This window comes from Danio aesculapii, chromosome 12 (assembly GCF_903798145.1).
Source record: "Danio aesculapii chromosome 12, fDanAes4.1, whole genome shotgun sequence".
Classification (NCBI taxonomy): domain Eukaryota; kingdom Metazoa; phylum Chordata; class Actinopteri; order Cypriniformes; family Danionidae; genus Danio; species Danio aesculapii.
Window position 1 is genome coordinate 2122597 of NC_079446.1, and position 27634 is coordinate 2150230.

The window sequence follows — 27634 nt, forward strand, 5'->3', positions numbered from 1 at the left end:
CGGGGAACTGCCCCTTAACCCTGAACACTCCAACAACTCTCTACCTTTCTGATGTTCAGACATCTGTTGGTGAAGCAAATCACATTTTCTTGAATTTTATCCTTGCTTAGTCCTCTTTTGGCCTGTTTTCACTGAGCATTATGAATTGGTACATTATGCTACACATTTATTTCCATTCCTACTGTCAGAAGTACAAAATAGCGAACTGAACCATACCAATTTTCTGGGTACTTTTTCCGAAGGGTACCTAGCACAACAGTATGGAACCAAAAGAGTGGAGTTCGGCTTGTTGATTGGTTTATGTGTAACAAGCCAGGGGTATGACAACACAGGAAGCAACATTTTTAAATAGACAGTCGAAACACAACATTATAATAATACAATGATGGTGTGCAGCAATGAACCGTGCAAAAACAAAGCTCGTCACCGTCTTGTGACAACAAAATCTGCTGTTTGTCCTTTTTGTTATTCAAATGGCTGTTCATATGTTGCAGCTAAATTTGAAATAATAAAACTGAGCAAATGCAAATGATGAAATATGTGAATGCCCAACACAATCTCAAGGCAATTCGTAACTTTTTGATTTAGTGGCTAATTCGTATGAGTTCATACAATCTCATTCGTACAATTTAGTATGATTTGCTTTTCCCCTAATAATGGTTGGGTTTAGGGGCGGGGTTGGCTGCCACGCCTCCTTTTTTTGTTTGTTTGTGTAAAGCACTTTGAATTGCCACTGTGTATGAAATGTGCTATATAAATAAACTTGCCTTGCCTTGCCTTGCCTTTTTAAAATCTAAACTGAACTCGTATGAAATAGCCACTAAACTGACAAAACGTAAAATAGTTACGTTCCCTCATGAGGTTCATCAGGTTGGAATGTCCATATGGTTTTCTTCTTGGAGTGAGAATGATGTAGATTGCAATTTTCTGGCGTACATCATGACTACCAAGTAAGCATGCAGTTGGTAGTGTAAATGCAAGCCTGATCAGGTTGACCCCATACTGGACTGCACTAAACAGTACAGCTGGAAAAGAGGCATTTGTGCACAATTTTACCAAAGTCCAGATCTTTTTTAACTGATTTACAAAACTGATTTGATTGATTCTGATTGGAATCATTTTGTTTTGAGGGTGCCTTTGCAATGCAACCACATCCCAACTAATTCTCAGTGGAGTATTAGTAGACTGTTGCTCCACCAACACATTCTTCTGACTATAAGAACTACACTAAACCTAATCCTAACATTACAGTCTACTAATACTCTAATGAGAATTAGTTGGCATGTGTTTGCAATTTAATTTAAAATCTGCAAAAACTGGGACATTCAAAATGAACTAATAGCAAAAAGTCTTTCTGTGAGCCTCTGGGTAGAAATAATACAGGTATATGCAGAAGGACTTTTAATTTTCAGTAACCCAGTTCAAGCACTTCCGGTGAACTGTTGTGCTGTAATCGCAATGTTTAAGGTTTATTTTCTTTAAAATCACTGATCTTCACTGTCTGATTGATATACGATATAAAGTGGGTCTCAGAATATACAGGAAGCACTGCATTAAATTACATTGTCCCGTGCCATGTCTTTAAAATATGACAATTTATTTTACCCCAGTATTTTCAATATCACCTGCTTCTGGTGGCGCTTGTGTTTAAATGGCTTTTTATCTTGTTTTACACTCGAGCAACTAAATGAATGCTTAAATCTATTCAACTAATTGTATTTTAATTACATTACAACATTGATGCTGTAAAAGGAGATGTATGAAATGGAAAATAATCATATCAACCTTTCACAAGTTTATCTCTATGTGAAAAACACTATCTGTGCATGTACCCCATTTAAGAGAAGATCGGGTGATAGTAAGGCAAAACAGTCCGTTCATAAATGTTTGCATGGTCATCTGCAACTTTTCCTCATTTGCACCTTTATTATGAGGAGCTTGCAGGTAGGGTAGAACTGTTATAGTGGACCCCCTACACCATCAGTCTCATTACCAGGCAGAGCCCATATTCTGCTCTTAAGCCCCTACGGCCTTTGGAGCCGGATCAGCTGCAGATCTGAGAGTAAGTGTCAGGGCTGCAGTCCAAGGCTAATGGCAAATAGAGGGATAAGAACCATATGACGGGACCAAAACCCTTAGTTCTTCTGCCACACACCTGGGGAGAAGTGAGGATTCTGGTTGGAGTCATGGCTAACAGAGCCCCAAATCCGGCTTCGGCACTACAGAACATCAACGTGCCATTTCTGGACCATGAAACTTCACAAGGTGATAGGACGCTGGAGAATGAGATCATTTGAGATGGTTTTTGGGGGTCTTAACCTTGTCTTTAGTTGACTACTTAATCTCTCCCTCCGATCTAGTCTTTTTCACATCTTCATGTAAAAGGGGCTTTTATGCGTTGGACTCTTTCACAGCTTTTTTTCCTTGATGGCATTTTTGTTTCCCTTTGCTCTTTATTATTCTCGAGACGTCCATTTCAAATTCTTTTATAGGCTGTTCAAAATGGTAATGATGTGAGATCCCAAACCGCCGGCTGATTTAGAGGACTTGGATCCTGGCTGAGGAGTGCAGACTGGGTTGCAAAGAACATCCAGAGCCACTAAGGTACGCTAACCGACACCAAGTGCAAGTTTGGCCTTTTTTTATCTACAAGGTCTCCATTGATTTTCCCTAACTATGTTCCCCTGTGCAGCTTTCAGCACCCCTCCAGTCAGTGTAATTCTCTCTCACATCATCCGGCATGCTTTTTTTCCTTCAACACACACACACACACACTAAGAATCTATGTTTGTGATTCTGCACAAGCTCCCGCACTCTCCTCTTCTACCTCTCGCGGTGTTGCTCAAGACAATGATTTCAAAACAGGCCAATTAGTGTAATGTTGGTGAACGGCTGGCATATGCGGATGTTTCCTATTAAAATCATTGTTGGCTTCAGCATCCGACTCAACTACTTTCTCTCTTGGCAGTGGAGGCTCTCTTGCAAATGAGCTCTGTGAAACCTTATCCCCCACTGGATTCAAAGATGTTGTATCACTGTACGCAGAGTAAGTCCAGATGAGTTGATTCCCTAAATATGGAGGCGATTGCCAGACCACTGAACTGTGGTGAAGGTCTGGTATTAAGGACCGTAACAAGTGACTGGCTTTCACCTCTGGTACTCTGCGCCAATTTGAAAGATCTTCATCATATTGTAAGTCTTAACATTATATGAGCTTCCTTCAAAACTCAAATGATTCATTATGAGGGCACAATCCAGGTCGGTCTTTTTTTATTAGAGCACAGTTGACTTGTGCAGTTTGTATGCTTAGTTTCAAACTTATGTTTGATAAGGTAGCATTGGGTGTGTTCCAGCGTAATTTTAGCCTCTGAAGTTAATCTCCGCAGTCTGTGAGCCAGCAACGTTTTTGGTTGTTGCCAGTCGAAGCTTCATATATCATGCCAGCGTACTTTGTGACTGCTGACGCAAGAGCTCAAAATAAAAGGGTCTTTTCCCTGCTCTGCTTGATCAGAATGTGACTTCACCATTGTAGATGAAAGGCCGAGGTGGTGGCAGCTTCCCAAGATTTCCTCATAATCATAATCTGACAGTGATAAACCTTCAAATTTATGTCTGCTGCATAAGAGCGAAATCAGCAGGCCAAAAGAGGTGTTTCTCTGCAGACAGGCCTGGAAATAAAAATCCCAGTTGTGTGCGGCATAATTTCAGGTGGATTTAGTGACCGGGAGTCGGAGGATATGGATCTAGCAATGCCCTTCTTTCAACAATCCAATCGGTTCCCAGTGAATGAAATCATGCATCATACTTTATTTTTTCTCATTTCAGGACCGTTTAAAGTCGATGTACGTCATGATAGGGGGGAAAAGGACAAAATTGTCTTCTGTTTTATGACTACTTTAAACATTGAGCTACACTCACTGGGCACTTTATTAGGTACACCTTGCAAGTACCAGGTTGGACTCCCTTTTGCCTTCAGAACTGCCTTAATGCTCAGTGGCTTAGATTTAATAAGGTACTGGAAATATTCCTCAGAGATTTTGGTCCATATTAACATGATAGCATGATAGTTGCTGCAGGTTTGTCTGCTGCACATCCATGTGAATCTCCCATTCCACCACATCCCAAAGGTGCTCTATTGGATTGAGCTCTGGTGACTGTGGAGGCCATTTGAGTACACTGAACTCATTGTCATGTTCAAGAAACCAGTCTGAGATGATTCACGCTTTATGACATGGTGCGTTATCCTGCTGGAAGTAGCCATCAGAAGATAGAGAAACTGTGCTCATAAATGGATGGACATGGTCAGCAACAATACTCAGGTAGGCTGTGGCGTTGACATGATGCTCAATTGGGGTTAATGAGCCTAAAGTGTGCCAAGAAAATATCCCCCACACCATTACACCACCACCACCAGCCTGAACCGTTGATGCAGGGCAGGATGGATCCATGCTTTTATGCTGTTGATGCCAAATTCTGACCCGACTATCCCAATGTGGCAGCAGAAATGGAGACTCATCAGACCAGGCAACGTTTCTCCAATCTTCTATTGTCCAGTTTTGGTGAGCCTGTGTGAATTGTTTCCTGTTGTTAGCTGACAGGAGTGGCACCCGGTGTGGTCTTCTGCTGCTGTAGCCCATCCATCTCAAGGTTGGACGTGTTGTGCATTTAGAGATGCTCTTCTGCAGACCTTGGTCGTAACGAGTGCATATTTGAGTTACTGTTGCCTTTCTATCAGCTGGAACAAGTCTGGCCATTCTCCTGACCTCTGGAATCAAGGCATTTTTGCCTACAGAACTGCCACTCACTGGATATTTCCTCATTTTCAAATCATTCTCTATAAACCCTAGAGATGGTTGTGCGTGAAAATCCCAGTAGATCAGCAGTTTCTGAAATACTCAGACCAGCCTGTCTGGCACCAACAACCATGCCAAAGTCACTTAAATCCCCTTTCTTTCCCATTCTGATGCTTGGTTTGAACTGCAGCAGATCGTCTTGACCATGTCTACATGTCTAAATGCGTTGAGTTGCTGCCATGTAATTGGCTGATTAGAAATTTGCGTTAACAAGCTGTTAGACAGCTGTGTATATAGCTGTTCAGTCAAGAGCAGAGTGAGTGATTTCATTATATTTAGTTTGATTAATATTAAAAACACTCACAGCAGAATACAATGATTTCACGTTAAAACAATCCACAGATGCAGCATATTGAGAAAACTACAGACTACATATAATTTCTTGAATATTTTAGATCTAAGGCACAACCTATTGGATACTTGTCAGTTTGGGCACGTTGACATAAGTTTAACCATTCAGAAGCAAGGCTTTATGTCGTGACATTCATTCACACATCCAGATTCACTTCTCTGACAGTGATAAACCTTGCAATGCAACCTCTGCTGCATAACATTGAAATCAACAGGCCAAAAGAGGTATTTCTGAGCAGATAGGCCTGGAAAAAAATCCCAGTTGGATGTGTGGGTTTTCTTCTACAAATCGGCATAAATTAAAGTGGATTTGGTGACCGGGAGTTGGAGGATATGCATCTTTGTTTCCAGGAGCTCCGTCTCAGTTTCATCAGAATGCAGAAAATGCTGGAAACATCAGAAGGGTGCGGCCTGGTTTCTCAATACAGACGAGTCGCCAGTCCCTCTCTAAAACCAACACGAGGAATTCTCCCAGTCTCCTTTGATAATCCTCACTCCCGCTCCCCCCACAGCTAACCCTTTTCCCAAAGCCTGCAGAGTAGTGGGGTGTCCTCCGAGAAAGCAGGGATCTACCATTGTCAGTCTGTAGGGGTGTTTTGATTAAGGGTGAGGTGTATGGTGGTGATTATTTGCCGTCAAGGGGAGCTTGAGCAGAAGCAGGCAAAGGCCTCTCCGTTTGTTTGCATAGGGAATATTGGTGTTTTGTCACGGGAAAGCACGGCCTAATAGACAATCCTGGATTAAGGCTTGGGGCTGAGGTGGCAGATAAAGTTTCTTTTGGTTAATATCCACTGTACATACCTGATAATCTCAATAATGGAAACAAAACATCCACGATAATGACCTCAGCCACAAGGCAGTCCTCCACTGTTGAGGGTCTCCTTAATAGCCTTAATCCTTGTGTGGTCTTAGAATTCTGGGTATTTCTGGTGTCCTATGGAGCAGAAATGACCACCTTCACGAAACCTCATAAAAAGCAAGCAACAAAATTGTATTTCAGTTGTCAAATCGACTTTGTTTGAAGGTCATTCATTACGAAACCTGTGAATGTCTAGGTTTTCCTCAGTAGGCACTAGAGGTGCAATGGTACAGATTTCTCATGGTTGGGTTCATAGCATGGTTTTAGGGTAAAGGTTAATCATAATCTGACACTGATAAACCAAGAAATTTGTGTCTGCTGCATAAGAGTGAAATCAACAGGCCAAAAGTATCTAACAGTAGTTTCCAAGTACAAATACTGAAAGATATAATCATATACAGCAGCACATACTGTAAATACACTTCACTATATAAATTAAATATAGGTTAAATGAAATCAAAATTAACTCTTCTTATTTTTTACAGTAGCTCTTGTTATAAACAATGTATCTGTGCACTTCATTGTTTTGTAAAAATTAATTTACATAAGCTTTAATCAAATACCATAACCTTCCCTCTCCCTAAAGGACTTTCTTCACTTTCAGGTCAAATGAAAGGTCTTTAGGGTGGAGCTATCAGTCCTTTAGGGTGGTGGAGCTATCAGTCTTTTAGGGTGGGACTATCAGTCCTTTAGGGTGGAGCTATCAGTCCTTTAAGGCAGGGCTAACAATTTTTTAGGGCGGGGTTATCAGTTCTTTAGGGTGGGGCTATCAGTCCTTTAAGGCGGGGCTTTCAGTTCTTTAGGGCAGGGCTATCAGTCATTTAGGGCGGGGCTATCAGTCCTTTAGGGTGGACCTATCAGTCATTTAGGGCAGGGCTATCAGTCCTTTAAGGTGGAGCTATCAGTCATTTAGGGTGGAGCTATCAGTCCTTTACTGTGGAGCTATCAGTCCTTTAGGGTGGAGCTATCAGTCCTTTTGGGCAGGGCTATCTGTCATTTAGGGTGGGGCTATCAGTTCTTAAGGGCAGGGCTATTAGTCCTTTAGGGTGGAGCTATCAGTCCTTTTGGGCAGGGTTTCAGTTCTTTTGGGTGAAGCTGTCAGTCATTTAGGGTGGGGCGCTCAATTATTTAGGGTTGACCTATCAGCCCTTTAGAGTGGAGCTATCAGTCTTTTAGGGCGAGGCTATCAGTTCTTTAGGGTGGACCTATCAGTTCTTTAGGGTGGACCTATCAGTTCTTTAGGGTGGACCTATCAGTTCTTTAGGGTTGAGCTATCAGTGGGTGTCTCGTTTCTGCTTTCAATTTGTTCATTCATCAATCTTTCTTCTTTTCGTTAGCAACTCTCATCTTTCAACAATCCAATCAGTTCACAGAGAACAAAATCATGCATCACCCTACTTTTTTGCATTTTAGGACTCTTTTAGGTGGGTGAACATCACACTAGCGGGAAAAAAGCACAGTCTTAACTTCTGTTTCATGGTTGACCTAAGTTTTACCATTCAAAAGTGTACATCATATGTGTACAGACTTCATGAAAATATCAATATAGAAGATCATTCTGTTCTTCAAATTCAGTTCCATTCAATTCAAGTTTACTTGTAAAGCGCTTTTCACTATAATTGTTGTTTGAAGCAGCTTTACAAAAAGTGCACATTATTGCATTACAATCAAATCCGGAAAAGTTAAAGATACTAGTTACCATAACCTTATTAGTTACCAATAACTTTAACTAGTAACTAAGAGCTTTTGATAGTTAAAGTTATTATATATAAACAGTGTAGGGGTCATTTTAGAAAAGTCATCAAACTTCGATAAATTGTTATTATTTTTATTATTATTATTGTTATTATTATTATTATTATTATTATTGTTGTTGTTGTTATTATTGTTGTTGTTGTTGTTGTTATTATTATTATTATTATTATTATTATTATTATTATTATTATTATTATTATTGTTGTTGTTGTTGTTGTTGTTATCATTATTGTTATTATTATTGTTGTTGTTGTTGTTGTTTTTATTATCATTATCATTATTATTAATATTGTTGTTGTTGTTGTTGTTATTATTATTATTATTATTATTATTATTATTATTATTATTATTATCATTATTATTATTATCATTATTATTATTATCATTAATATTATTGTTGTTGTTGTTGTTGTTGTTATTATCATTATTATTATTATTATTATTATTATTATTATTATTATTATTAATATTATTATTATTATTATTATTTATTATTATTATTATTATTATTATTATCATTTTGCTTCTGCTGTTAAAACGGTCACAGATAGTCAACAGGAGGGTTAATGTGTAGTAGAGGAGTGAGAGCTTCAAGAGTCCTCTTATTTCCACTGCTTGTGGGTGCGAATGTGCGCGTGTGCGTGTGTGTGCGCCTGTGTGTGTGTGTGTGCATGTGTGGAAGTATCCATGTGCGTAAGTCAGAAGGAAAGGGGTACAACTGGGTCCAACCTGACAACATACACATATGGAAGTGATCAATTGGCTGTTGGCTGGCATGACGTCTCCCGCACAGGAACATTTCTGAAGAAGTGATGGAGCTGGGGGTACACACACATCCTGCATGGCTCAGGATGGTTTCTGACTCAATTATAGATGGGAACGGTATTCTGCGAGGGTGGAGGAAACGATTGGTGTTTGCTCCCGGTAGTTCACTGCAGGAGTGCCCACTTATGAAATAGACACTATTCTAGAGGTTATGAAGGACGTGACTGGAGAACAGCAATATAGAAAGACAACAGGATCCCAAAACTCTAAAGTTTCTCAACTAGAGTTACAGCAGGGTTGCTTGGTGAATTTTTTTTTTTTTTTGGCTCAATTTGTGAACACTTTTTGCTGCTTTTGCTGCAGAGAATTTAGTAAAAAAAATATGATAATAGTCTGTGGATTTATGTGGAATGATTTTGGGAGTACTGTAAAAAAACAGTAAACATGAAAAAACTTACAACTTTACAATGCAAATCTTATTAGATCTACTTCTGCTAAAAGGCTAAAAATATGACTTTACAAACAATATATTTTGTAATAAATCATATAAACATGTGCATCTTAGTCAATATATATATATATATATATATATATATATATTATATTCATATATATATATTATATTCATATATTTATATAATACACACACACACACACACATTTACTTAAGTAAATAAGACTCAGTAATGGATTAAAAAAAAATCTCCTGATTCAGTATGTGATTTCCAAAAATTAAATACATTTTTTAAACTATTAGAACTATCTATAACCTACAAGACATCAAACTAGTAGGTAATATGAAAACATCATAGAGGTCTTACTAAGTCACTTTCGTTCAGTCGAGGGCTGAAAAGTTTGGGAACTCTGGTTTAACTATTTATTCTCACTATTAACTCAACTTATTACCTGCCTATTATTAAGATATTGACTGATCATTAGCACTTACAAAGTACGTAATCTTCACAATCTAGCTAACTACTACTTTAAAAACTATTAAGAAGCAGCAAATTGGGAGTTTATTGAGGCAAAAGTCTTACTTAATAGTTTATAAATAGTAAGAATTGTACCTCAATAATATATTGTAACCCAATACTCAAACAACACACATAGGGCCCTATCATACACTCGGCGCAATAAGGCGAAAGACATGTTTGGTGCAATTTGTTGCTATTTTCAGACCAACGCTACAGTAATTTCCACGTTTTGCGCCACGTTATTTAAATAGCAAATCCAGTTGCACCACTTTGTGGACCCATGGGTGGTCCCGGTCTATAAAGGAGATGTTTTAAGGCGCATTGTTGGCGTGTTGCTATTTTGAGGAAGTAAAATAGACTGCTCCTTTTTCAGTTCATAATGATTTGCATTTGTGTAATGTTATTATTATTCAATATTTGTTTATATTTGGATTAATAAAAACAAGGTTAGATTTGTCCACCTGTCAGGTTTTGGACCATATGGGGCATAAGAACAGGACGTGTGTTTGGATATAACTCAGTGTTTTGACCACACTTCATTATTATTGCTCATTTATTCGTTTGCTAGACATTAGTACTGAATTTAGAAATAGTTTTGAAACAAATATATGTGCTTAACACACTAAGTTAAATATGTAGGCCAGTGGATGTCTTCAGTGGAGTGAGTTTCCATCGTTTCCTTACTCCACCAAAGTAATAAAGTAAAGAGGCTGAATGGAGGAGGCTCGTTCTTTATCCTCGTGCTGCAGAGCCTCTGTTTAACTGTTTTCTCGCTAGTGAAGCGTTCAGTTTTTACACTTACAAAGTCAACCATGCAAATAGAAAATACACCATGGCGCGACGTAATTGATTCTTAAAGAGAATGTGAGATGAGACTCTGATTGGTTTAATGCATGTTATGCTCAAAACACACCCAGAACTCATGAAGAGAATAAGCTCAACCCTGTTAGACCATGTGATGCGGCGCAGAGTGTATTTTTTCCATCAGTAAAATAGCAAAAGTGGATTCGGACATGTCCTTAATGCTTTCACGCCATGTGCTTTAGACATTGTGCTTAGATTGTTAAAATAGAGCCCATAATCTGCAACAATCACACACTGTAAAAACAAAACATGACTCAACTTACAACTGTAAGCCAATTTGCTGCTCGTTTGTGTTGGGTTTAAAGTCGAGTCTACAACTTAACAAAGCTGTGCAGCAAGTTTTATACAATTTTAAGTTGTCAACTTTTTATTTTTTATTGTACAGTGCAGGTGTGTGTGTGAGTGAGAGATCTGCGTGGCTGTTTTCAGAATGAGATAATGTGCAAGGGCTCTGTGTAGTGCTGTAATCACACACTAGTAAATGGGAGTGCTCATGCTTGACTGAACCGGGTGCACTGTCATCCGGCCTCACTATTAAGCTACAAAATAACCACATGCCATAATCATATTGCTATCATCATTATGATAGAAAAACACAGTAGGGTATTGACCTCATTTCCTCTCTAATGGTTTTCCAATTGTTTTCCCGACCATCTTGCTGATTGTTCGAATAGATTATAGACTCAGAAAGGAGGCATTTGGAGCATCGTGTGCTCTTATATTTTCACCATTTAATATTCAAAACTTCATTGAGCTCTTAAAGGGACAGTTCACCCATATAAATGACGATTTACTTACTCTTGATTTGTTCTGTCAAACACAAAAGAAGATATTTTGAGGAATGTTGGAAGCCTGTAACCATTGACTTTCATAGTTTTTGCTACTTCCTACTATGATTGTTAATAGATTTCAACATTCTTCAAAATAACTTCTTTTTGTACCTTAAAATTAAAATAAATTTATAGTTAAGCCTTTAAATGTCACTTTAAGCTAGCAAATCTAGCTAGCATATCTAGTTTATTATTACGTGCTGCCCCATAATTAAAGATAAAATAAATCAGTTATTAGAAATGAGTTATTAAAACTATTATGATTACAAATGTGTTGAACAAAATCTTCTTTTTGTCAAACAGTAATCGGGGAAAACATATACAGGGGGGGGGATGTAATAATTCAGGAGGACCAATAATTCTGACCTCAACTGTATTGTGCAGGTCTACTACGCGCATCTTATGACAGTAGCTGTTCTGGCTAAAGTGCATCTGTTGTTATGTCTGGAGTGATGATGCCATGCTATGAAAGCCAATTATAATGGATATGAGGATAATTGAGAGGGTTTCTGCTGAGGTCATTTCCTGTCAGTGCTGTGTCCCGCCTCTCTGAGGGTGGTCAGCGGGAATTTCGGGCCTCAGAAAAGACAGCATGTGGGCCTGTCTGGACTGTCTGGGGCCCTGATGGATCAGCTCCCAAAGCAGCTCCTCATTCATCACGTCACACACACACACAGAGTTGAAGTCAGAATTATTCGCCCTCCTGTGAATTTTTTGTTCTTTATTAAATATTTCCCAAGTTATGTTGAACAGATTCAGGAAATTTTCACAGTATGTCTGATAATATTTTTTCTTCTGGAGAAAGTCTTATTTGTTTTATTTTGGCTAGAATAAAAGCAGTTTTTAATGGTTTAAAAAACATTTTAAGGTCAATTTTATTAGACCCTTTAAGCAATATTAGTAGTTTTGGATTGTCTCCAGAACAAACCACTGTTATACAATGACTTGCCTAATTACCATAACTTTACCCTAATTAACCTAGTTAAGCCTTTAAATGTCACTTTAAGTTAGTAGTGGACAAGCAATACAGTACAAGAAGAAAAGTTCATTTCCAGAACCTTTATTTTCTCTGTTCCTCAGCGGTGGAATGATCAAATTGCATTGCCCTCTTATTATTAGCAATACTATGTCCTTTTTTTGTTATTTTTCAGTGCTTTTTTACATTACTAATTTTTAAATAACATTGTTTTTGTCTTTGTCATGATGACAGGTTTTTTTTGCAAGATAAAAGTATTCAGCTTAAAGTGCAATGGGCTATATGCACAGCTAGTGTTTTTCAGCTAACAACGAACTTCCGGTGAAAGCTTTATGTGACTATTTTTAATTTCATAACGTTCCTTTTACAGCATCGATGTTGTAATATAATTACAATACATTCAATTAAACAGACTTAAGCATTGATTTATTATTCAAGTGTAAAAAGAGACCGCTTAAAAGCAGGTGCCGTAATTAGCTGCAAGCTAGCGCAGAAATTTCATTGAAAATCCTGGGGTGAAATTCATTTACATGTTTTAAAGACATGGAGTGGAAAAATATAATTTAATACAGTGCTTCTTGTTTGGATTATATCGTATTTCAGCCAGGCAGTGAAGATTGCTGTTTTTTTGAAGAAATCAGATCTTAAACGCAGCGATTTTGTATTGGATAACAATTCACTGGAAGCCCTGGGACTGGCTGCCTGAAATTAAAAGTCTGTGTGCATATACCCCATTTAAAGGCACAATTAGGTTAAATATTAACTAGGCTAATTAAAAAAAAAACATAAGTAAGAAAAACTACTTTTTTTTCTTTTTTTCACTTTTTTCACTGTAAAAAAAATGGAAAAATAATTGAAATTTAACAGAAGGGCTAAAAGTTTCATCTTCAACCATATATTAAAACTGGACTGACGCAGTTTTAGTTTACTAGAACTTCTATGTTAAGCGGCTTTGACACAATCTACATTGTAAAAGCAGAACTGATTGTAACTGAATATTAACATCTGCTCTAAATTGAATGCTTACTCAGTTTGGGACTTTAAAAAATATATAAAATGTGTTTGTTTTTTTTACTCCACATTCTTAATAAATCACATTACTGTTCTGTATGTGAGCCTTAAAAACCTAATCTATCAATATGATTCAAAATATAAAGCATGCACACTGTCTTTATATTCAGGTTAAGAAAAATACAGTAGCATATACAGCTGAAGTCTAAATTATTTATTTATAGTGAATTTCTTTTTCTTTTTTAAATATTTCCCAAATGATGTTGAACAGATTCAGGAATTTTTCACAGTATTTCCTATAATATTTTTTCTTCTGGAGAAAGTCTTATTTGTTTTATTTCAGCTAGAATAAAAGCAGTTTTAAATTTTTTTTAAACCATTTTAAGGTCAATATTATTAGCCCCCTTAAGCAATATTAGTTTTGGGTTGTTTACAGAACAAACCACATCATGGCAAAGAGAAAAGAAATCAGTTATTATAAATGAGTTATTAAAGCTATTATGTTTAGAAATGTGCTGAAAAAAATGTCTCCATTAAAACTGGGGGAACATATACCGTATACAGGGGGGCTTATAATTCTGACTTGGCTGAATAAATTCTCTGTTGGCTCTTAGCGGTCTGTAATTTCTTCTGACATGTGAAATTGTCACTCATTTGATCCGAATGTTTTTCTTGGTGGTGTGCAGGAGCTCCACTATCACATCATTGACAAGCGTGTGTGTTTAGCGAAGCTGACAATGATGAATGTGAGATCAGTGGGAGGGGATACAGCGTTGTGCCTAATATTCTGTCAAATTCAATCACTATTTATGGACATATGAGGGATGAGGAGTTTCAGAGACGGGATGTGAGTTTGATGGATGTGGAGTGCACGGGATTGATGGAGATGTTGAAAATATAGTTATAGAACAACACTTTCCACGGGTATTACAATATGTTATATTTAACACTCCATGTGTTTTGCATGTGTTGACAATGTAAGCGTATCTCATATTGGTTTAATTATTAATTATTAATTTATTAAATTTTTTTATTTTGTATTTGTTTTATTTTTATTATTTTAGTTTTTAAGTACCCTTTGTAATAAGTTTTTTTAAATTAGTTAATTTAAATATACAAAGTAATTTTTAAGATAATTATCATCATAATTTTTCACTTTGTTTCTTTTGTGATTATGCAGGAGCACTTCACAGGTATTAAAATATATTATGGCTCGTTTCCACTGACTGGTACGGTACGGTTCGGTTTGGTACCGGTCACCTTTATCAGGCTTGCGTTTCCACTAACAAGAGTACCCTTTTGGTGGGCATGGTGTATGACAGAAAGTTTCAGTCGACGTCATTCTAGCTCGAGGAAATGTCTACAGTAAAGCTGTACGGGTCGTTCACATATCATATGAGAAGCTCTTCTCATAAAACAGATGCTTCATACACATACTGTAAATATTTGTGTAGAAATGTTTATTAATAACTTTTCAGTGAACATGAGTTGATAATAACTGCAGATCAATGTCTGTAATTATATTAAATAACTAAATAAATGAACATATATAAACACATACAGCCCCTTACAGTCTCCGATATCTTCCCAACTACATATACTACATATAGCAGACAATTCACCCGTATTTAGGTTCAAAACAACACAAATTATAGCCTACAGTCAGTGAAAACTTCTCATCTGTGTCTGTAATCTTCAGCAGCACATGTAGCCTCTGTTAGACAGTAATTCCGTCATTCCCAGTTCATATTAGTATAAAAGGTGAAGATAATAAGTTAGTTAAACATGGCATTTTGTTCATGTTTGCTGCTCGTGCCTCAGACTGGCTCGTAAAAAACTACGGGGCACAGGGTAAATCTGCTCTTCTTCTTGGATTTGTGGCTGTTCATCAAGATGACGACAAGGTTTGTTTGAGCCCAGATCGACCATGGCTCGGTATTATATGTATTAATAATTCCGCTGTAATCTCTCGGCTGTGTATTTTAAACATGGCGGTTTTTTTGTTTTCATTCTGGCTTGTTGCGTTAGCGAATGGTGTATCTCTGTAAACCAATAGCGTTCAGCTGTGCGTGTGGCTCCGCCTTTTGGTACCCTTTCTCGTGTTTGGTACCCTTTCGAAAGGGTGCCGAAAAAGTGGTACGTTACGGTTCGGTTCGGCATGCTTTTTGACAGTGGAAACAGCCATAAAAGCGTACCAAACCGAACCGTACCGTACCACTCAGTGGAAACGGGCTATTAATTATATTTAACACTGCATGTGTTTTACATGTGTTGTTATTGTAAGCATATCTCTTATTGGTTTAATTTTTTGTAATTTTTAAATCACTTTTTCATTCATTTTGTTCATTTTTTTTTTTCATTTAATAAAATGTTTATTTATTTTCTTTTATTTGATATTTCATCATTATGTGCCATTATGTGTTTTTTTTTTATTAAAGTTGATTGTAATCATTGTAATCATATTTTTCACCTCAACTCTTCTTTATTTTGTTGTTGATTTAATTATTGAAATATTTTTATACAACGTTTTCATTTAATTCCATTTGTATTATTTCATGTTTTAATGTATTTAGTTTTTTTAACCTATATATTTTTTTGTCAAACTTCATGTGCCAGTGTGTTTTGTAATAGGTTTTTGTTTATTATAATCAAAGTTGATTATCATCATCGTCATATTATTCATCTCTTCTATGCTATTTTGATGGTCGCTGGTTCAAGTCCCGACTGGGCCAGTTGGCGTTTCTGTGGGGAGTTTACAAACACATGCACTATAGGGGAATTGAGTGTGTATGGATGTTTCCCAGTACTGGGTTGCAGCTGGAAGGGTATGTGCCATGTAAAGCATATACTAGAATATTTGGTGGTTCATTCCCCTGTGGCATCCTCTGAAATAGAGACTAAGCTGAGGGAAAATTAATTATTTAATGTATTTATTTATTTATTTATTTATTGCTGTTGTTGTTGTCGTAAAAATAATTTTCTGCAGTAATTTCACTGATGACTTTAAACTAGTGAGTTTTTCCACACTCTTCCTTTAGTTGCATTGATATGACACACACTGCTTTCAGACTTCATCCTTTCATCGTTTAAAAGCAAATGATCTCAGTGGGAAGTGATACAGCATTGTGCCTAATATTCTGTCAAACTCGATCACTATTTATGCACAGCGAGATGCATGAGGGAAGATGCGTTTCAGAAACAGACCGTGAGTTTGATGCACTCGCCATAGTCTGATGGATTGACAGAGATGTGATTTTGATTAATGACCACTCCTCGCAAATTCCCTCTTATTACAGATGATGGCTGTGAAATCCTCAGGTCCTCTTTCTGGTCCTTTACGTTAACCCCGTGACACATTGCTGTCATTGGGTTGCATTGTGTTTCATGGTCACCATAGCAACCTTAAAGAGACACCGGCCGTGAATGTCACGTAGCTTTAGGTGGCCTTCATAACGCTTGCTAGAATCTGACATTTGATAAATGGTGTCATAGACTCACTAACTGTCAAAGTATGACATGTGAAAGCATCTGTAAGCACATTCACACACGCACACACTCACTGTTTGAGATTGTCTATAGAGATTTAAAAGGGAGCTATTATGCCCCTTATTACAAGATGTAAAATACGTCTAAATGTCTTTAAAATGTGTGTGTGTGTGTGAAGTTTCAGCTCAAAATAACAAACACACAATGTTTTATAACTCTCTGAAACTGACCCTTTTAGGCTTTGATGGTACAAATTGTGGTATTTTTGGTGGCTGTCGCTTTAAATTCAAATGAGGTTGTGCTCTATTTTGAGAAGAGGGCGGAGCTAAAAAATATGCATTTCAAAACAGCTGTTTCTTACTTAGGGCTGTTTATACTAATGAGGGACAGATGCTTACTAGTGGGCGGAGCTTTCCCAATCTGATGACATGTATAAAGGGAGAATGTCAGTCACCAACCCAGGCTCATTCAGAAAACGTAACGCTGTATACATTTCTGGAGAGCACCAAATATGTCCCAGGAGCTATGTTTTTTTGCAGTTTTTGTTTTTGTGAGTCCACCAGAGGCCGCTGTGTATGCTTTATCAGATCTCAAATTTCTCTAGCGAGTGCCATTCATGCCTGTTGTTCACGTGTAAATCCACCAGAGGCCACTGAATGACTGACTGACTGACCGATCGATCGATTGACCCACCCTCCTCCTCCCCTTAACCCAACCGATAGTGTTTTCAAAAGCACTGATTGACCCCCCCCCCTTCCTTAAATCCAACTGACAGTTTTAAAAAGCAAGTTATAAAAAGAAAAGCCCTCGCCTGATTTTTACCACGTTTTTAGATTTTACCACATTCTCACCCTGTTATTTACTTGTTTATTAGATTTTTTGGCTTCTGTTTTTGTTTTACCTGCTTTCTGAAACCGTTCTTCACCGTACTTGAACCCTGTTGTCGTGGTCAACTCCTCTCTGTGTCTCAAGTCTGCCGACGTACATTGCAAGCTACTGAACAAACTGGGAACAGTCACATCGCCCCGTAGTGCTCATTTTAAAGACGAAAAGCAGCCATATGTTCCTCTGGATACATAATTCACGATCTCCAAAAATGTTATATAAATCTACATTTTCAGAATGAGCCTATTTTGCAAGTAACAATCAAGTGTGATTATAAAAAATTGAATTATTTATTTTGTTACCATTAGAGGCTGGTTATATTCACACATTGCTGCCACACAAGTGTGTTTAAACCCCCTATAAAAGTGTTTTTTTTTGTGCATAATAGGTCCTTTAAGTGCAATGACCTGTAGATGCTGAGGATTTATTCAATTGTTATAGCCAATTCAGATTTCAACATTTTTCCCCAATCTTTTTTTCTTGTCTTTTCCAAGAACTATATGTATACACACTGCATTGCACCAGCAAATACTAAACATGCTTTATTTTTTTCAGTAATAAAAACATATTTGAGATTTTTTATTTTTTTATTTTGAAAGTTATTCAGGGTGTCTGTGGGGTCTTAAAATGTCTTAAATTTTATAAAACAAAATTTTAGGTCTTAAAGTCTTAAATTCACTGAAATATTGTGTTCGTCAAATCATTTTAAATGGGTCTTAATTGTGCTTTGTCTAAATAAAGCTACTCAATCTGTCCAAAATCGATTCAATCAGCAACAATACATCTCAACAAAACCTTATTTTTTATATTTAAGTTTTTAATTGCAAATAGATAGCTCACAACAGCTGTTAGACATTTTTACAGCAAAATCCCAATTAAATTCCTTAATCAGGGAAAGAAAACTAAAACAATTACATGATTCCACATTAACAAAACATGTAATTTGTTAATAATAATAATAATAATAATAATAATAATAATAATAATAATAATAATAATAATAATAATAAACTAAAGAATTATTTGAAATTATTTTGAAAGTTATTTATAATTTTAAAAAATATTAGTTAATAAAATAAATATTACTTTCCCCCCACAAACCACAGCAACATTAACAAACATGACATTTATTAATAATAATAAAAAATAATAATAATAACAATAACAATAATCTAGATAATTATTTGAAATCAATTCGAAAGTTATTTAAAATATAAAACAATATTAATTATTAAAATACATATTTAATATCTGCAGCAACATTAGCAAAACATGGCATTTAATAATTATAAAAAAACAAGAATAATTTATTATTTAAAATGTTACAGAAATATATGAATTATTAAAAGAAGCAATAGTTCCAGTACGGTACATATAAATAACATGCCACCCAACTATGTGTAAACCTCTTATAAAAGTGATTTTGCATAATAGGACCCCTTTAAGTCAACTTAATTGTTTAAAGTTATAACTGGCAAATGGCTGCTTCTCACTCAGGGCTCACTAATGGTGTTTCTGCAGACTGTTTTTATCAAGTGTGATTATAAAAACTAGAATGAATTAATGTTTATCATTAGAAGCTGGTTATATTCACACACTGCTGCCACACAACGGTGTTTAAACCCCTTATAAACGTGATTTTGACCCCTTAAATGCAGTGACGTGTAGATGCTAACAGAGCGTCTGTCGTGTCATCATCACAGAATCTTTTCTGAATTAAATCGCTCTGTTGCGTACACGCTATAAATTTGAATTTGGCACAATCAAAACCGCAGATTATTTCAAGATGCAATTGATCGCCGCAGTGTTTTCAAACACCTTCGAGGCATTTAATGTGTTAATGTGGAACAGATGTGTGCGCATGTGTGCACGAGGGAGAGAAAGAGCCTCGCTGGGTCTCACAGCAGTGTGTTCGCCAGGTCTTCACTATGTCCATCATGCGTTCATACCAGTTGGTCCATCAGCAATCTGAATGCGTAGCTAGCTCTTAAAAAAGGGGACCTATTATGCAAAAATCACTTTAATAAGTGGTTTAAACACAGTTGTGTGTCAGCAGTGTGTGAATATAACCAACCTCTAATGGTAAACATTAAGTAATTCAGTATTTTTATAATTAGACTTGATAAAAACAGTCTGCAGAAACATTTTGATTGACATTCTCTCTTTGTACGTGTCATCAGAGGGGGAAAACCCCGCCCACTAGTGACCATCTCTCCCTCATATAGCATAAACAGCCCTGAGTGAGAAGCAGCCGTTTTGAAATGCAAATATTTAGCTCCGCCTTCTATTTAAATTAGGGCTGGGAGCACAATCTCATTTGAATTTAAAGCAACAGTCACCCAAAATTGTCACAATTTGGATCAAAACCTAAAAGTGTCAGCCTCTAATGGTGAACATTAAGTAATTCTATTTTTTCATAACCACACTTGATAAAAACAGCCGGCGAAAACACTTTGATTGACGTTCTCACTTTGTACGTGTCATCAGAGGGGGAAAGCCCCACCTATTAATGACATCTCCCCCTTGATAAACAGACCTGATGAGAAGCAGTCGTTCATTATTAGAGTTTTGAATCTGCCACTATGCTGACATCTTATACTGTAAAAATATGAACGTTGTATCCGTGTCGTCACCCATAGGTTTCTGAAGATTGCAAATCAAGCTACATGTGGGCGTGGCCAACCGTCTCAGTTACGTTCGTGCGTCATTTTGCCGGATGGGGGTAACTGAAAGAGGGAAAAAAGGTGGAGCGTGAATGGAGCTACAGATGCCTGCTGGCAGGTTTTGCTTAGACAGGTTTTTCTTTGGGAGAAACGCTTAGTACTTCATTACCTGCGACTCGTTTGTGTTCTCACCACCTGTGCTTGGTTGTGTACTATATCAATAAAGGGTTTAGTCTTTTCAAAACACTGTTGTAATACTTTGAGCTCTAAGCATTGTTCTTATGACATTTTTTCTACAGGAGAAAAACGCAAATAACATCTAAATACGTCAAATTTGTGTAAATGCAAAGGCTATTTATGAAATCCAGGCATAACACTGTGTGTCAGTGTTTCAGACGACTGTTCTATAGTCTACAGCTAATCAATCTGTTAAATTCTGGAGTGCTTTACAGGTCTAAAGAAAATGATAAATGATAAATTATCTTGAATAAAACAAATACATTTATAGATATGGTATATACGTATATAAAAATGGCACTCTTGTGGAAAATGGAGGCCCCTTGAATGGTTTGTGAGCACCATTAAATGCAGAGCCTGCTATATTACCTGATAATTGTAAGAAATAATGCCAAATGGCAATTGACTGTGTAAAGCCACATAAAACAAACCACAATATGATATACACTACTGCTCAAAGGTTTTTAAAATGTTTTAAAATAAGCTTCTCCTGCTCACCAAAGCTGCATTTATTTCAGCAGAAATACAGTACAAATTGTAAAATTGTGAAATGTTATTGCACTAAAGAAGTTCATAATTTAATTTAATAATTTATTCCAGTGATTTTAAAGATGAATTTTAGCTTCAATACTCCAGTCTTCAGAGTCACATGGTCCTTCAGAAATCACTCAAATATTTATTATTATTATTATTATTATTATTATTATTATTATTATTATTGTTATTGTTATTATTATTATTATTATTGTTATTATTATTATTATTATTATTATTATTATTATTATTATTATTATTATTATTATTATTATTATTATTGTTATTATTATTATTATTATTATTATTATTATTATTGTTATTATTATTATTGTTGTTGTTATTATTATTGTTATTATTATTATTATTATTATTATTATTATTATTATTATTGTTGTTGTTGTTGTTTTTGTTGTTATTATTATTGTTATTATTATTGTTATTATTATTGTTATTATTATTATTATTATTATTATTATTATTATTATTATTATTATTATTGTTGTTGTTGTTGTTGTTATTATTATTGTTATTATTATTGTTATTATTTTTGTTATTATTATTATTATTATTATTATTATTATTATTATTATTATTATTATTGTTGTTGTTGTTGTTGTTGTTATTATTATTATTATTATTATTATTATTATTATTATTATTATTGTTATTATTGTTATTATTATTGTTGTCATTATTATTGTTATTATTATTATTATTATTGTTGTTGTTGTTGTTGTTATTGTTATTATTATTATTGTTATTATTATTGTTATTATTATTATCATTATTATTATTATTATTATTATTATTATTATTATCGTTATTATTATTATTATTATTATCATTATTATTATTTATTTATTTATTTTATTTTTTTTTTTTTTTTTATTAATGGTAATAGTAATAAAATCAACAATAATAACTGGAGTAATAATTTTATTTGAAACTACATACAATAAGAAAGCAGTTATTTAATTTTAATAAATATTTAACAATTTAACAGTTTTTTTTTTCATTTAATAAATGCTGCCTTGATGAACAGAATCATTTTCTTTAAAAAAAAATCTGAAAAAATAAAACTGACCCCAAACTTTTGACTGGTAGTGTATATGCCGAGTTCAGCAGCTAATCAGCTGAGGTGACATGACGGCGACCAGCGAGACCTAACGGTCACTCAAGTGGCCACGCCCTTAATTACGCAGACTTAATATAACTTAATATTAATGAAACAGGTGAGTTATAAATAAAATTCACCCCCTCACAGTTGTCATGAAGTATAATATCAGCTATATAAACCAAAATCGTTTTTTGTACCAGGCTGTAAACAGTCTCCGTTACTTCCGTATAGCTTTACGAGGGAGAGCGGGAGGTTGCCGCTTGGCTGACACACAAGCATTTGTAGCTCCGCCCTCTTCTGAAAAGAGCACAATCTCATTTGAATTTAAAGCGACAGTCACCAAAACGACACATTTTGGATCAATGCCTAAAAGGGTCAGTTTTAGAGAGCTATAAAACATTATTTGTGTGGTATTTTGAGCTTAAACTTCGTATATACACTCTAGAGACATCAGAGACTAATTTTATCTCCTGCAGAAAGGGGCACAATAGGTACCCTTAGAAACATGCATCTTTTTTTCTGCTGGAAATTGCTTGCATGACAGTTTTAGACTGACAACATGAGGCCTTCGAAACTTCTGGATCGCATTATGATTCCTGCAAATATCACAAACACTTTCCTCGACGTAACGTTTTTTATCGGTCAACCAGATGCAACAGAATATCCCTTTACATTTCTTTTTGGAAATACATATACAGGGGGATATTTGATGCTTGGTGTTGTATTCATCTTCCCCAGTGTTCTGTCAGCCACATGTCAGGCTCTTGGATCGTGTCTCATTTTTGTAAGTCAGAAGCAGATGACCTTTTTCTCACCCTCTCTCGCTGGACTGAAAGGACCCCCTAACTCTCCGTCAGACGCCCCTTTCACTGACTGATGGATGAATTGGGACTGGCATCACCCCCCCGCCTCCTCCTCCAGATGGGATGTCCTGTTAGAAGGGTTGTGGAGGGGGTTTGTACACTGAACTGGGGGAAATGAGAGATTGTCACTCATCCCCAACTCTCTCTTACCTGTCAGTCATTATGACAAATGAGAATTACATCATTAAGGGCCTTGGGGGAATAAACCCTCAGGGGAGCAGTGATTTATATGCATATGCATGTGTTTGGGCGTATGCATGCCAGGAGTTGGTTATGCACTTAAAGGCGTAGTGCACCAAAAAATTTAACACATATAATTAAAAAAATATAATAGAATACTAGTGTTGTTCAAACATTTATTGCATCCAAAAATAAAAGTTTGTTATGACATAATTTAAGTGTCCGTACTGTGTATATTTATTATGTATATATAAATACACACATGCATGTATATGTTTGAGAAAATGTTGATTTATGTTTAGATATAAAAATATGTATATGATACATAATATATATATATATATATATATATATATATATATATATATATATATATATATATATGTTTAAATATCTATGTAAGAAAATAGGTATGCATATTTTTGTTTCTATTATATATATTATTATATCTATTATTTTGGATGAGATTAATCGCATTTAATCTTTGCATTAGAAATACTTTTAGTTTGTATATGCTGTCAGTTATATTTCTTTGAAAGAAAATCAAAATGGGCTAAAATCAGTATGGGCTGGTCACACTTAGAAAATTGCAATCGGTGCATGTCTACTTTTTGTATTAATATTGTATTTTAAAAGGATTTATAGTGCGAGTAAATGGTGCCGAAATGTATATTTTTGGGATCTCTTTAAGTGCATTAATACCCACGGTCATGCAAACAGCCAAACACATATATGCATGTGAATCCATTTATTCAATTTTCTTGGTCAAATTTGATTGTCAATTTTTTTTTTATTTCCAAGAACTATAACAGACAGCAAATACAAACTAAAAATATATTTTTATTTATTTACTTTTTTAATTATGAAAAAGTTAGTATTTTAATTCATTTGAAATCAATTTAAAAGTTATATTTTTATATTCATTATTAAACTAAATATTAGTTTCCCCCAAAACTGCCACACACTAACAAAAATGTGTAATTTAATAATAAACAATTGAGAATTATTTAAAATTAATCAGAAAATTATTTAAAATGTTTAAACATATTAATTATTAAACTAAACATTAGTTTCCCTCAAAACTGCAACGCTAACAAAACATGGAATTTAATAATTAATAAAACTGAGAATTATTTAAAATTAATTTGAAAATAATTAAAAATGCAAAAAATATTAATTATTAAAATAAACATTGGTTCCCCCAAACTGTAACACTAACAAACCTGCCATGTAATAATAATAATAATAATAAATAAGAGAATAATTTAAAATCAATTTGAATATGATTTGAAATGTTTAAAAATATAAATTATTAAAATAAATATTTGTTTTCCCCAAAACTCCAACAACACCAACAAAATGTGTAATTTAATTTAACACAGCTAATGTTTATTTTTAACGATTATTTTTTGATGATTAAAAAAATACATTTAAATAATTCAAATAATTAATTTAATTTTACTTTTAATTTAATTTAATTTAATTTAATTTAATTTAATTTAATTTAATTTAATTTAATTTAATTTAATTTAATTTAATTTAATTTAATTTATTTTAATTTTAATTTTAATTTTAATTTTAATTTTAATTTTAATTTAATTTAATTTAATTTTACTGCTAACTTGATGTTTTACACAGCAGATGCCCTTCCTGCTGCAACCCAGTACTGGGAAACAACCATACACACTCATGCACACACACACACACACACACACACACACTCATACACTATGGCCAATTTAGTTTATTCAATTCACCAATAGTGCATGTGTTTGGACTTTGGGGAAAATCGAAGCACCCAGAGGATACCCACACCAACACAGAGAGAACATGCAAACTCGCCACAGAAATGCCAACTGGCCCAGCCGGGACTCGAACCAGCAACCTTCTTGCTGTGAGGCCACAGTGCTAACCACTGAGCCACCGTGACACCCAATTATAATTTTTCACCTCTTCTTTGTTATTATTGCCAAAATGATTTTCAGCTCTCATTTCACAGACAACATTACACCGGCTGTGCATTTCTCCACACTTTTCCTTGAGTTGCATTGATATGACACACACACACTGTAGAGCTTGATTGCTAATCTGCTGCTGCTTTTGCGCTTTATCCTTTCATCATTAGAAGAAATTAACTCTATTGAATGTGATAGGCTGTTGGAATAAAAACAGAACTGCATAACGAGAGAGTGCGAACGGCTCCAAAGTAAATACAACTTCAGCACATTTCACACAGAAGCGAAATATGACAAAGCTAATGACTTCGACTGTCTACTAAATAAACGACCCAGCGGAGCCGATCACAGAACGAGCGGTTAAATATTATTCTGACTCGCTTGTCATTATTGGAGCAATCAAAATAATCGGGTTACGCTCGTTGATTAAAACGCAGAGCCGGGTCCGTTTTCTGTCCGTGAAGCACAAGACGTTCTTATTATCTGAGTCTCCAACACGTTCAGCTTCTTTCCACTGCTGCTTTATTACTATCAGATGCTTTCTGATTGTTCTGTCTGTGAGTGAATGAGATTTCATAACACAGCAGGTTTTGCCAGATTTAAAGCACTGACCTGTGAAAGGATAGCCCTTTCCATGAGGAACTGCGGCTCGGTTGAGTAATCGCCTTGTGTTTTGTTTTGTTTAATTTAGTGTTTTGTTTTTGTGTTTATTTTTCGTTTTGTTTTTGTTTTAGTTTTTGTTCATTTCTTTTTTGTTTTTGTTTTAGGTTTTAGTTTTTTCTCGTTTTTTTTGCTTTGCGATATTTTTTATTTTTTATTTTTTGCTTCGTTTTGTGATTTATTTAGCTTTTCTTACTGTCTTTTTTTCTCTTTTTCTTTTGTAAGTTTCAGAAAGGATATCCCTTTCCATCAGCAACTGCGTGTTGGTTAAATAAGCTTCTAGTGTTTTATATTTGTTTTGTTTTGTTTTGTTTTGTTTTATTTTATTTTATTTTATTTTATTTTATTTTATTTTATTTTATTTTATTTTATTTTATTTTATTTTATTTTGTTTTGTTTTGTTTTGTTTTGTTTTGTTTTGTTTTGTTTTATTTTTTTTTTATTTTGTTTTGTTTTCATTTGTTTTCATTTGTTTTGTGCTTTTTTGTTCTTTGTTTTTTTGTTTTGTTTTGTTTTGTTTTGATTTGTGCTTTTTTGTTTTGGGTTTTGTTTAATTTTTAGTTTGTTTAGTTTTGTTTTTAATTTTGTATTGTTTAGTTTAGTTTTTTTGTTTTGTTTTGTTTTTTGATTTGCTTTGCTTTTATTTTTGTTTTGTTTTGTTTATTGATTGGCTTTGCTTTTATTTTTGTTTTGTTTTGTTTATTGATTGGCTTTGCTTTTATTTTTGTTTTGTTTTGTTTATTGATTGGCTTTGCTTTTATTTTTGTTTTGTTTTGTTTATTGATTGGCTTTGCTTTTATTTTTGTTTTGATTTGTTTATTTTTGTTTAGTTTTTCTTTATGTAGTTTTTGTTTTTAATTTATATTGTTTTTTATTTTGTTTTGTTTTGCTTTGTTTTTCTTAATATAAATATTTTTGTGTTTATTTCTGTTTATTTTTTGCTTATTTTGTTTAGTTTTTATTTTATTTTTCTGTTTATTTTTCTTGATTTTTTTTTTATTTAAATTGTTTAGTATTTTGTTTTGCTTTGTTTTTTTCTTTTATATATATATATATATATATATATATATATATATATATATATATATATATATATATATATATATATATATATATATATATATATATATATATATATTTAGTGTTTAGATTTTGTTTATTTAGTGTTTTGTTTTTAATTTATTTTGTTTTGCTTTATTTTATGTTTTGATTTGTATCTTCATAATTATCATTTTATTTTATTCTTCATTTTACAATTATCATTTATCTGAGTCTCCAACACGTTCAGCTTTGCTCCACTATGATTTATTACTATCAGAAAATTCTATCAGAATAACTATCAGAAATGTTATTTCTGTTCCTAAATGAGATTTAATAGCACAGCAGGTTTTGCCAGATTTAAAGCACTGACCGGCTTCCCTTTCCATCAGCAACTACATATCAGTTATCAGTAATCGTTTCATGTTCTCAAGTTTCTCAAACTTTTCCTGTTTTCTCTCTTTTTCAGTGGTGTTCAAGCATGGGTGAGATGATCATGGAGCCGCTGTGATGTTGACCAGCCATGGAGGTAAATCTGGAGACCAAATGTTGTTTTGGGTCTTGTTGTGGTTGTAAAGAAGTGAAATTACAAACATAAGAAAGTAAGGCTGAGGTCAGAAACGTGAGTCTGTTAGTCTGGGGGAGAAAAGCGCCAAAAAAGGAGAATGGCGGGAAAAGGCAGAAAGTTTATTGCGATAGATGCTAATAAAAAAATGCAGATATATAAATACATGTAATTCCAATTCCAAGTGAAGGACTACACTATCAATAATCC

At 34.5% G+C, this 27634-nt stretch overlaps 1 long non-coding RNA gene across 1 annotated transcript in view; it reads left to right on the plus strand.

Moving 5' to 3' along the window:
• LOC130238057 (uncharacterized) overlaps nucleotides 1-27634 on the plus strand; it is a 120813-nt gene that overhangs the window by 30815 nt on the left and 62364 nt on the right. Inside the window, exon 2 of the long non-coding RNA XR_008838600.1 lies at nucleotides 27329-27388. This is a non-coding gene — a long non-coding RNA (uncharacterized LOC130238057). The remainder of the gene's footprint in view (nucleotides 1-27328; nucleotides 27389-27634) is intronic.